At 40.8% G+C, this 12,161-nt stretch overlaps 1 protein-coding gene across 1 annotated transcript in view; it reads left to right on the forward strand.

The window, feature by feature from the left end:
• The first annotated feature begins 4 nt into the window (after positions 1 to 4).
• LOC308567966 (uncharacterized protein) overlaps positions 5 to 12,161 on the forward strand; it is a 433,265-nt gene continuing 421,108 nt past the window's right edge. The window contains exon 1 of the transcript XR_014000419.1: positions 5 to 80. The gene's annotated coding sequence lies outside the window, so the exon portion shown is untranslated. The remainder of the gene's footprint in view (positions 81 to 12,161) is intronic.

A 12,161-nucleotide genomic window follows, 5' to 3' on the forward strand; every position in this document is an offset into this window, starting at 1 on the left:
TCCGGCTGGTCCGCCTGCCTGCGCGTCTCGGCTCCGAGTTGCTGGCTTCAGGGGTGGAGCCGCTCCCGGCCCTTTGAGCGGTGGGTAGTTTAGGGCGTCCGCAGCTTCCTGTTTCTTCAGTTTCGCGGTGTCGCGTCTTCGCGGTTGTGCTCTAGGGGTCCCTCTGCCGAGAAGAATCCCCTTGGCCGGTTGCCCGCCCAAGCAGTCGAGCTGCTGCACGGAGGCAGCTTTTAGGGAGCAACAGCAGGGAGAAAGTCGGGGGTTAACGGGACGTTATTGGGGAAGTCGCACGTACCTGAAGTATCCAGCGCCAGGTTCTTTCTGTTTGCCCGCGGGAAGTGGCACCGGCACCCACCCATACCGCCCGGGGGTCGGGGGACGCTGCCTCGCTCACCCTTTCTCCCCTCGGCCTCCGCGTCGGTCGGTCACCCAGCCCGGCGACTCCACTTCCTCAGTGTTTCCCGCGTCCGGACCTCACTGTTCCCCGCGCCCCAGTCCGCCTGCTCCCCAGTCCCTCGGAGCTGCCCCGGCACCCACTCCGACCGCGGCCTCCGCTCCCGCAGGCCCTTCAGAGTGGCGTTTTGACAAAGCAACCGTGACTGACTACGGAACTCCTAAATCACGGCCGCCCGCGGCACTCTCGGACTCCTCGGTGTTTGGTCCTTCAAGAGCCCCGTGGCTCCTGGTTTCACCTCTTCTGAATTTTCTTCCGTTTCCTGGCCATGTCTCTTGCTTCCTTTGCCCACGCTGCTGTGTGTGTCAAGAAGAGGGTTTCCTCCCCCCGAGCCCCGCTTACTCTTGCATGCTGCAGGTGTCACTGCGGAGGGAAACTCTTCCCGAGGCCCCGTCTGTCCCCAAAGCTCCGTTAGCACCCTGCTTTGTGCTTCCCTAGTGCCGTGCTCCCCTGGGCTACCTTGTGGCGCTGACTTGTCATTCATTGCCTGTTGCATACGAGCAAGAACTGTATCTACCTGTTCATACGAGTTGCATACGGGTAGTAACTGTATCTACCTGTTCATAGTTAAATCTTTAGCATCTGTTTAGAAATTTGAAGTAAGTTGGTAAATACTCACTGGGACAATAAAGCAATGGATAAATGAAACCTAAGCAAGTGCTTTGAATTTAAGCATTCAATTTATTATGAAGTTGTGTTTTTGTTTTGTTTTTTAAGAAGATAACATTTAATTAGTGGGGTAATCACATTGTAAGGTATAAAAGTGTTGAATCACTGTATCGTACTCCTGAAACTAATATAACCAATGTAAAATTGTATACCAAGTAAAATTTAAAAAAAGATAACTGATATTACACCCTCACCCTAGTCTAAGCCTCACCTTAGGCCTTCCTGGTTTAAGTGGAAGAGATTAGAACATCCTTCTTCAGCCAACACAACTTGTTTTCTGGTGTCATCCACCAGATTACCTCCATTAGTCTTCAGTTTACTACACCTGGGCAGTGTGGCTCATAGGTGCAGAATAAAAAGGAGAGGAGAGGTTTTTTAATTACCCGAGGCTAGTGGGTATGAAGTGGAAGGTGAGAGCAGGGCTGGATTCATGGGCATGTGACCTGTTCTCAAAAAGGCCCTGCAGTTGCTCTAATGCTCTGCTCTTGCCATCTTGAAATGCTTAATAATTTATCTTTGCTCTTGTAAGTGAAATCTGATGAGACAGTGGAGCATGCACATGAATATATGAGATACGTGTGCCCATTCCTGCCTTTTGCTGCCTTATTGCCATACAGTGTGCAGGATGCTCACTAAATGGCTTCACGATATACTTTGTACTTGGGGCCATGTGTTCAGTGGGGCTTCACATTTGATTTTAATGCTCTGCGGCCTTCTTCAGATTCTTGACAATTATATCTTTGAACTGTGTACTCGCTTTGAATCACATTGAACTTTCATGCTTTTTAGCCTAAAGAGATTATTATTAAAATCTAATCTGAGATTCTTTATTAGCAAACAATTTTAAGAAACTGAAGTTGACTTTATGGAGCCAATAAAACCCCTTGGATATTAGCAAAACTTTAAGTGAAATATCATCTCCAAAAAATGCACATAAAATTATTATTCTTGCTATAAGTATTTAAATACCTAGGCCAAATTTAATGAGACTAGATTTATTTTCAAACAAATTAGTGTTACTGTGAATATCTTTGGTAAAAATGGGGAGAATGTAGAGAAAAAAAATGTGTTTCAATAGAAAACTACTGTGTACCCATTATCAGATTTAGTCCTGTTTATTGTCTTTGAGGTTTTGTTATCTACCTGCAAACTGGCCTGGATCCTGAATTCTTCGAGTTTCCTCTAATACCTGGGTACAACTCTCCAGACTAACATTTCCAATTTTCTCCCACCCTTCTGACTTAGAATCACTAAAAACTAACACTGTCCTTTCCCCACACTGTAGCTAAAGGGGGACAACTCAATATAAACTTCAGAGACTGCACGGCAACAGATCATATATGTGCCATGTTGATGCCTACGTCTGTGTAGGCCACTCAGAGAGTTCACCAAAACACCCTGACACCACGAGACATTCAAACTGCAAGCCAGGAAAATGCATCAGATTGAAACTGTCATCCTCATTCTGCCATCTAATGATGCTTCAATATCAAACCTAGAAAATGTCTCAACTGACTTCTATTTAGACTCAGAAAATAAGTTTATAATTTGCTCCAACTATTAACCTTTTTTCCCCTTTTTGTTTCCATAGAAATACCTCTTATTAAATACCACCTGATTCTTTACTTAGATGGAAGCTCATTTGCAATACCACCTCTTGAAGGTGTGTGTCTATAGGAAAAACAGTACATACCGGGTTTGGTACCATTAGTGGTTTCAGGCATCCACTGGGATTCTTAGAACCTATCTCCCTCCCCCTCCACTTAAGGGGGACTACTGATAGAGACAACAGAGTTTGAAGTTTCACTTGGTCTCTTTTTCCATATCCTCTCACATCATTTTTTATTAAGTGAAATTCATAGTAAGTACACACAGATTGAAACTCTGATACAGCTTTTCATTTTTTAAAAACTTTCTGAATCATACACACTCAACTATACATTTTGCTTAGAAACATTTATTCTATGTTCATTTCTATTATACAAAATATCCTCAAGTATCTACATTGTGGTTTATCCTTGGAAATCTTTATTCCATTTGATGTTCTAATTTCTTTTATAAACCACTTTCCTCAAACAGAATTTTTCTTAGTCCTACCACTGCTGAAAGACTAGAATGGAAATGTGCAGAGAGAAAGTAAGTTTTGCCTTAAGATGGCACTGTGTGTCAGAGAAAGAGGCAAATTGCAAAGGAAATACAACTAGAATGTGATTTCTATAGCAGTCGAGATGCCACACAGTTGCAAAACCCCAAATTAATTCTTAGATTTTCTATGGCAGTCCTTTTACGTTAACATGGCTAGTTATGTATGAAATGTATCAGCTTCGTGTGCAATGTGTAATGATAGGAAAAAATGAGAATTATTTTCCATCCTTTTTGTGTTTTAAATACGATTTTGCTCAAATAGAAGTGCAATATTTATTAATAGCATCAGATTTTAGTCACGATTTAGTATGGAGTTAAAATAAATATAGTTAACTCTAGACGGAGATCATACTATTAAATTGCCTCATTGCACAACATTAAATAGTGAATTACTCCTGCTAACAGTAGTTAGCTAACTCTATCAGACTGGAAGAATGTAAATGTGCACTGAGGCAAGGTATTTCAACTTTTTCACTGGGGAACTTGGTAAAGACACAGAGGCACAAGTCTTCGCTTACCTCATTGAACCTGGGCTGCTCCTCTTTATCAGTTTGCCAGGTGATTCTGATTGACATTAACCAGACCTTTATGTGCACACGAATCACCTGGGGATCTTGTTAAAATGCAGATTCTGGTTCGTTTGAGGGTAAGCCTGAGATTCTGCATTTCTAACCAGCTCCTAGGTATTGCCAATGCTGCTTGTCTAAGACAGTGATTTTCAAATTTGGTGCACACTGGAATCGCCTGAGGACTTTAGAAATTACTGTCGAGTACCACCCCTAGATGGCTTGATTTGGTGAGCAGATAGATGGAGTGAAGCCTAGATATTAGGGATTTTTAAAAGCTTCCAGGTCATCCTAACATGCAGTGAAGCCTGGGAACCACTGCAATACATGACCACTTCTAGGACACCTGGTCTTTGGCCACTCACCCTTCTTGACCACTTAGGTTCTAAAGCCCCTTCAGGAGAGAGATCTACTTTCCTGTTTCCAGGGAAAGATCTATTCCACTGGAAACGTGGTGCCCCTACCACTAAAAACTTTATCATGAATTTCCTAGTGTGGGGGCTAAAAAAATACGTTTTCCCCAACCTTCTAAGTTCTTTTAACTGAGCTGATAAATTAACAGAGACAGATTAACAGGAGAAAATAAAAGTTTTAATACATGCACACAGGGAATTTGCATAAACGTGAAAATTCCACGGACAGTGAGGCAACAGTGAGTATATAAGACATTTTGGATGAAGGAAAAGGGGGGGGGAATGGGATCTTAGATTTCAGAAGTGAGAATGGACAATTTATAGGTAGTTGAGGAAGAGTGGAACACCCAAGGCAGGCAAACTTTTGCTAGGCAATTCAGAAAGAACTGGACAATGATAGGCCCCTGTCCGCAGCCCTCCCACTTACCATATCTAAATCAAATTAGGTGAGGGCAAAATCCTGATTTCCTTCCTGAAGCAGGTTTTTTATCTGAATCTCTTGGGTAGGAAAGAGGGGAAGGTCATAGGTTCTTTCTGAGTCTTGTTTCTTAATAACCAGCTTAAAATCAACATTCCAAAAGGCAAAACTTTTGGTCCCCTTCGTAAGGGAAAAAGGACATTCCCATACGTAGCCTCAGCACAGTGATCAGAATTAGAAAATTTTACATTGACACAACACTGTTACCTAATATACAGCCTACATTCAGAATTCAAATTCAAATTAAACATAATGGCACATGTAAGTGAAAATTAGGTGAGTGGAAATAATTTTAGGTGGGCCTATAGTTTTTAAAAAGTATCTACACACTGGAATATATTATACTTAACACATGATAAGTAACTAATAGCACGGTTTACCTTACTTTTGACATTTAAAAGATCAGATCTTGTCTGAGCAGTTTTATTTTTGCTAAGCTTTAATCTTTTTTTTTAAAGGACAAGTTATTAATAGTCAATTAACTGTTTTCTTGAATATAATGAGGAAAATCATCACATACCATGTTAATGCAAATTATTATAATAAGTATGAAGCAAAAGGGCATAGTGCTCCTTTGTGGTTTTATGTTTTGGAAGAGGTCAGGGGAATATTAGCTTGAATTCTGTCATCTACCTACGTACTTTACTGTGTTCTTAACTCTGTTCATAAAACTTCTTAGGTGACAATTTAAGTTGAACAAATTATTTGTAAATGTCTGTCATAAGTTTGTTATTTTTAATCCTCGCCTGAGGATCTTTTTTCCCCACTGGAAATGTGGTGCCCCATGACTGACTTTATCCAGTCACCAGGAAGGTTGTCTTCCTGGATGCTGTTCTGTAAGTGGTTGATGGTGGCCACCAGGGCAGTGGAGATACCCCCATGACCTGGACACGCTGGGCCAGACCAAGGGAGGAGAGCTGGTTCCAGCACGCCCGCACCTGGTTGGTGTACTGTTCCTGCACATGTGCCTGGACAGCTGGGGTTGACCCGGCTCAGTGCCGGGGGAGGAAAAGCAGCAGAATGTGGACTTGCGAATGTAGTGCGTGTTGAGGTAGTCTCGAATTGGGCTGGGCATCGTGAGCCTAAATGTGACGCTGAGTGTCTGAAGGGAGAAGGCCTTCCACTGGTCTCTGCTGATGATGTGGATGCGCCTCCTCCACAGCCAAGATTATCTGGATGCATGGGGGGGGGGGCCTGGTCGTTCCTGGAAATTCCGGCCTCTATGTATGCAGTACCTCAGCCCCCTGCTGGGTCCCCACTCTGTACCGAACCAGGCCATCCATATCTGTAGCCATGGCGAAACAAGATCATCAGAGAACCTTGGGATTTGGCACCAAAGCGCCTAGAAGCAGGTAGTGTTTGCGGCAGCCCCCGGGTGGAGGGCAGGGAGTGGGGAGGCCTGGCTCCCAGGGTTGGTGAATGGCTGGAGTCCCGGGGGCACGGGCTCACAGGAGAGTGGGTGAGAGACAGCACACCAAGGTGGGAGTGGGGTCGGTGGGGGTCCCGGAAGGGGAGTGTTACTGTTTTTGTCAGTGAAAGGTCTGATTCATGACCCTGGTTTCACCAACAAAATCTTACCACTTTTTTTTTAAAGTATGGAAAAAATTGCTTTATAGTTCAATTACAAAATAAAAGTTGTAGGTGAGACCATGGAATTCCCCAACACTTGATTTTAATACATTGCACTAACTTTCTAAAACAACTCAGGGAAATCAATTATTACAGTAGATGGAGTATTTATGAAAAATCTGGCAACAGGCATATTTATAAATATATGTACATATCTCAAGATTATATGATTTAGGTAACAGGTGTAGTATATCAGCAGAAGTGCTTCAATGCAGAGTTTGAGATGGATTTCAAAGCATGGGGTTTGGAAAAGGAACAGACATCTTTTTATTTTTGTTTACTTAAAATATGCTTTTATTGATTTCAGAGAGAGAGGAAGGGAAAGGGAGAGAGAGATATAAACATCAATGATGAGAGAGACATTAACCGGCTGCCTCCTGTATACCCCTTGCTGGGGATCAAGCCCACAACCCGGGCAAGTGCTCTGACTGGGAATCGAACCACAATAGCCTAGATCATAGGCTGATGCTCAACAACCGAGTCATGCCAGCTGGGCCAGACATCTTGTTTTTAAAACCTGAAGTTTTTCTCAGGACTGAAGTCAAAATTATAACTGTCACAGAGGAGGAAAAAAGGGAATGTGAATGTGATGTAGATCAACCTGGCCCTGCTCATTTATCTGGCGAAGGCGCTAATGGATAACCCTTCCCTGTATCTAGGAAGGTAGGTGCATGAGTTGAATCCAGCTGTGAACACTCTGCATCGTTAGCAGACAGCTATGCCTGCAGCCAGATGTGGACAAATCTTTGTCTTTTATAACCTTCACATTTCTGATGAGTAAATGTCACATTGCAGATTCTCTTTTCATTTGGAGTTGCCTGATGTTTCCTCATAACTTACGTATTTTGGGCAAGAATTTTCTTATGTTTTTTTAATTTCTATTTTTGTGTATGGTATATAAAATAGATAATTTATCATAAGAGTAGCACGTATATAATTTATAAACAAATGTAGGTACATGCTCAAATTATTTTTTACTGATGATGATACATGAAGATAAAGAGTTGGAGGCCACTGTGCTAAGTGATAAACTAGGGTAACCAGCTGTAATCGAGCAGCTGCGTCCTAGAAAGAAGAGAATGAGTGTTTCAGTTTGGAAATTGTGGGAGCCTAGGAGCCTTGGGCTGCTGAATTACCGGGTCCTGGAGAAGTACATAATTCTAAGCTTAGCACTCTAATACATGCACACTGAAGTAACCTGAGAAATTGCTGTAATCCAATTAAAAAACTTGGTTTAATATTTTGTTATGTAGAAATTTTGAAATGTATGTTTTTACTCTATTGAGATGCTTGCTTGACTTTAATGGCTGTCATAGTTGAAAAAGTTCTTCTAACAATATATAAGCCCAATATGTAAATGGAAAAGCTATATCTTTGACTTTGCTTTCCAAATTGTAATATCATCTTTCAAAGCTAATACAAAATTATGTAAATATTTTTTGTTAAAAAAAAAGAATACATTTTTATCTGTCAAAGGTTTATAATTTAAAATTTTTAAATTGAAAAATTTTAACAAGTTAACAAGTTAAAACAATTTCTCAGGTTACTTCAGTGTGCATGTATTAGAGTTTTTATAGGCTACATAATTGGAAACAACAGCATATAACAATGGAAACACTTCCAAACTTCTGTTTTCAAAAAGCTCTCTCCTAGTGTGTCCTTCAAGAAACCATAATTTTCACATTTATTGTTAGATTGAATTTTTTGTGGTGTGTCACATTCTCATGTTCACTAATTGTCAGTATAGCACAGGTCAGCACATTTGGATCAGTTAATTTGTTTTTACGAGAAAAATGAAGAACTCATCTGTAAGTCTGCCAACTGTTCTAAAGACTTTGCCACAGTCTCAGCTGCAGTCCTGTGTGTGATTGCCCTAGTGGATGCTGTGGTGCCCTGCTCACAGTCCTTCACACTGTGTTGGTGGCTGACAGGTCATTCTCTATGTATTGCATGCAGTGGAAGAAAGACGCTTCACTCAAGTTCACTTCCCTCCACCCCAGGGCAACTCTCGTTCCATAACTGGTCAGTGCTGGATATAAAGGAGCAGGCCTGGCCAGCTTGCTGCAAGTTGGGACAACATTGATGAGCTCCAGAGCTCTCTGTGGGACTGATTGAGGGCGTGGTAGTGTCTCAGTTCCGTTTCTCCCTCTGCCTGCTCCTGCCTGCTTCACTTCCAGATAGCTGATCCCGGGAGCACGCCCCAGTGGAATTTCTGCAGACAGCTGTCCTCAGAGTCTGTTTTCCAGGGAGCGTGACCTAAGAAAGTTACCCTCTGTGAAGGAGTGCAGAGAGCCCCCTACATTTTTAATGTCTTGTTTTATAAAGCTAACCTCGCCGTGATATTCTGTAGCACTTTGCGCGCTTGTGGTGTCACCATCTTTGCTGCAAGAGTTTGCCTGTAAACAACAGAGGAATGCGCTTCATGTGGGGGCCTTATCTCTGCCCTTGCTTGGGAATTTTTTTATTCCAATTCAAATAGTTTCCCATAATTTACTACACATCATAAATTTTCTAAAAGAAGTTATTTATTGTTGAGGGAAAATATTATTTGGTCCTTTTTTTAGTGGCTCACAAAAAATGGGTTTTTATGTATTTTATTGGAAACAATCCAGAGACCACCATACGCTGAAATGTGTTAGAGACATCAGTGCTTCATTCAAATACATAGCAAACCGTCAGCACTATGTAATTTGTTCCACCACTTGTGTTTTTACTCTTCTATAGTGCTTTCCATATATCATCGGACAGTATTTGCTGACAAAGATATGCATTTTAGGTTTCACCACATGCTTTTTGGGGGTATTATTTTAGCCATTTTAACTGTGACAGAACAAGTGTTTCCCCAATGGACGTGGTTGTGCTTTTTACCATTGCTTTAAAATGAGAAACCTCAAAAGAAGCTACTAAATATTTATTACCACATTTCATGATGCTTTGTAAAATCCTATATTTAGTGTTGCATGATTTTATCAATCCCTGAAAAATCGTAATGCTTTTCCTTCAGGTTTGAGATGCTTAGTTTTAACATATCCCACTAATATTTATGGCATCGTGCTAAAATTTGCTATTGCTATTTCTGGCAGTATGGCAAACCAGATTACCCAGAAAGCTTCCTGCTATAAAACGCTCACACATGTTAGATAAAATATAAAAAAATATCATTTTAAAATGTGTAGCTGAGCTAGAAAGCATTTAAGAAAATTCCCAGTGGGCTAAAAATGAAGTACACACTGAAAACCAGAGCCAAACAACACTGGATGGTGTTTTGACAGCTGGAGAAGTGGGATCAGGCGTTGGTGATGGAATCCTTGTCTCGGTCACATAGAAGTTTAGGTCTTAGTCCCTATGCAAGAGTAGGAGATAATGCCATGGGATTCCATGAGTTTAAAGAGTGCATTTGAGACCTCCATAGAAAGCTGGGCCTTTGAAGATTCACAGTAGAAAAACTACTCACTGTTAAAGAATAGTGTCTGAAGGACATTTGTATGTCTTTGTTTAGATTTTAGAAAGAAAAAAAATCTTTCTTGAAAATTCCTGACTATATCTCTATCGAGTCGAGATTAAAATATTTCTATCTGTATGGTTCTGGAAACTTTAAGCCAATAAGTTAACATAAAAGAGGTGTGAACTTGTGAAAAGCCTGGGCATTTGGCAAAGTAAATATGAAACCTCTCTGGGGGAACTCCCTCAATCCAGATACTACAAGATTCCCACCAGTAGAGTCCTGAAGGGTATTGAAGAGTTCACAATACAAAGTTACAAAGCACAAAGAAGACCGTATGCCACCACTGAGAGTCAGCATACACAATAAGCAGCCGTAATATACTATCAAGAACTTCAGATAAAAGGACTACTGAGTAGTAAAGAAAAAAATAAGTGTGCTTAAAATAGTGAAGGGTATAACTGGAATTAAAACCACGAAAAAGAAGCAGACACCATGGAAAAGACGATGACTTGAAAAAAGGAGACAAGTAGAACTTTTAGAAATGAAAATTAGAGTCACTGACATTAAAACTCAGTGGACAGATTGAACAAAAGATTTGACCCAGCTGAAGACAGAATTAGTACACCGGAAGACAGATCTGATGGAAAATTGTGATGTGGTTACTTTCATTTTGCCTTAGGACGTTACACTTTGCTCATCTGGATGCTGCTTTGAAGTGAAAGCCTGTTTTGAGTTACCCCTTCATCCCTCGTTCTGCTTTAGTGCACAAATCTTATGCATTCCTGGCTCCTTCTCCTCGCACGCAGTATCTGCTGCTGTGAGCCGACCGTTTTGCCAGAGATAGTCCTACATGTGGCCGACTCTAATATCCTAAATGGATCTACTTACTTATTGATAAAGAATAATTTTTCATAATATTGAAAGAAACTGCAGTTTAGATCACTGAGCCAGTATTCGTCATCCTGCAGGGAAATAAGAAAACTAGAGATAGGCAAATTTGTCCTGGTTTTAAAAAAATAGATAAAGCAGATTTTATAAAATAATCTAAATTTTCTCACTATCCTGAAAAGATTCTAGAGAAGATAAAATAATTTTAAACATTTATATTAAGGAGAATTATAGTAACAATTATATTAAGCTGTTAGGAATTAATCTTGTTTCAAAGGAGCAAGTTATCCTGTGTATCTATTATCTATCTACTGATCTAGCTATCTAATTTACTGATAGATCAATAGAAAATTATAGATAGAATATTAAAAAAATTCTTCTAGGCAAGTTAAATAAATGTGGATTATGTTAGTCAAGGTGCAGGAAATAGAAACTATTTTAGGTATTTTAAGGGGAAAGAATTTACCATATTTCATCCAAAGTGCTATCAAGCTATGCCAAAATGCCTTACTGAATCTTGAGTGAATTGCTTACTTTAGCCTTTTATTGTTTTGAAGTTATTTCATCTATTCTGAGTGATTTGGTTATTTCTATTGCTTTTGATTTCATTACTTGACATGAGATAGGCAATTCTTTTGCACTAATCTCAGTAACAAAACTGGGAAGCTCTGCTAAAAGTGGGGTTGGCGCCCTATAGCCAAGTTATAAAATATAGTTATACATGGATTTTTAACTGCATGGAGTGGGGGGGAGTGGCACCCCTAGCCCCTGCATTGTGTGTGGGTCGTGTGTGTGTGTGTATGTATATATATGTGTATGTGTATGTATATGTGTGTATATATATATAATCTCCTATTATATGAAAAAAATGCTGGTAGAGAAGCTGAGGAAATAAAAATTCAAATTATCTGTTGAAATAATATCCTTGCAGGCAGGATCCATGTGACTTAAATAGTTTCTCCCCAGTCATTGGTATAGAGTAGAATCTCTCTCTAGCTCTGTTTGGGGTCATCCCATTCTCAGTGCAGTGGCTGCTCCTTGCCTAGATGTCATTGACAGCAGCTGTCCCGCCCTCTAGAGGCAACTTCTCTTCCACCTGATCTCTGGCCTAATTACGGGGTGGGGGTGGGGGGTGGCTGGTCCTTGGGTTGATGACAAGATGACTCCATGCTAAAATGCAGTTTTTGTTCTTAGAGATAATTTTCAGGCTTGGAGGGGAATTGTGTGTCACAGGGAAGAAAGAAGCAAGGCTCTTGTGATTAATGGAAAGAAAGAAATCCATTTTGCCCCTGGCCCCTGCCTTGGCTCCTTGGTCTGGTTCATTCTCCCCTATCCATTGTTCTGTGCTGACCATTGTGATTGTGCGACTACCTCCAGCTTTTTCAACTGTTTGCCAGCATGGCCCACACATCCCAAAGGGTGGCAGACGTTAGGAACTATAACTTAAACAGGGAAAATGGCCTTTCTTGCTGTT

The sequence above is a fragment of the Miniopterus schreibersii genome, assembly GCF_964146895.1.
Source record: "Miniopterus schreibersii genome assembly, chromosome: 15".
Lineage (NCBI taxonomy): Eukaryota > Metazoa > Chordata > Mammalia > Chiroptera > Miniopteridae > Miniopterus > Miniopterus schreibersii.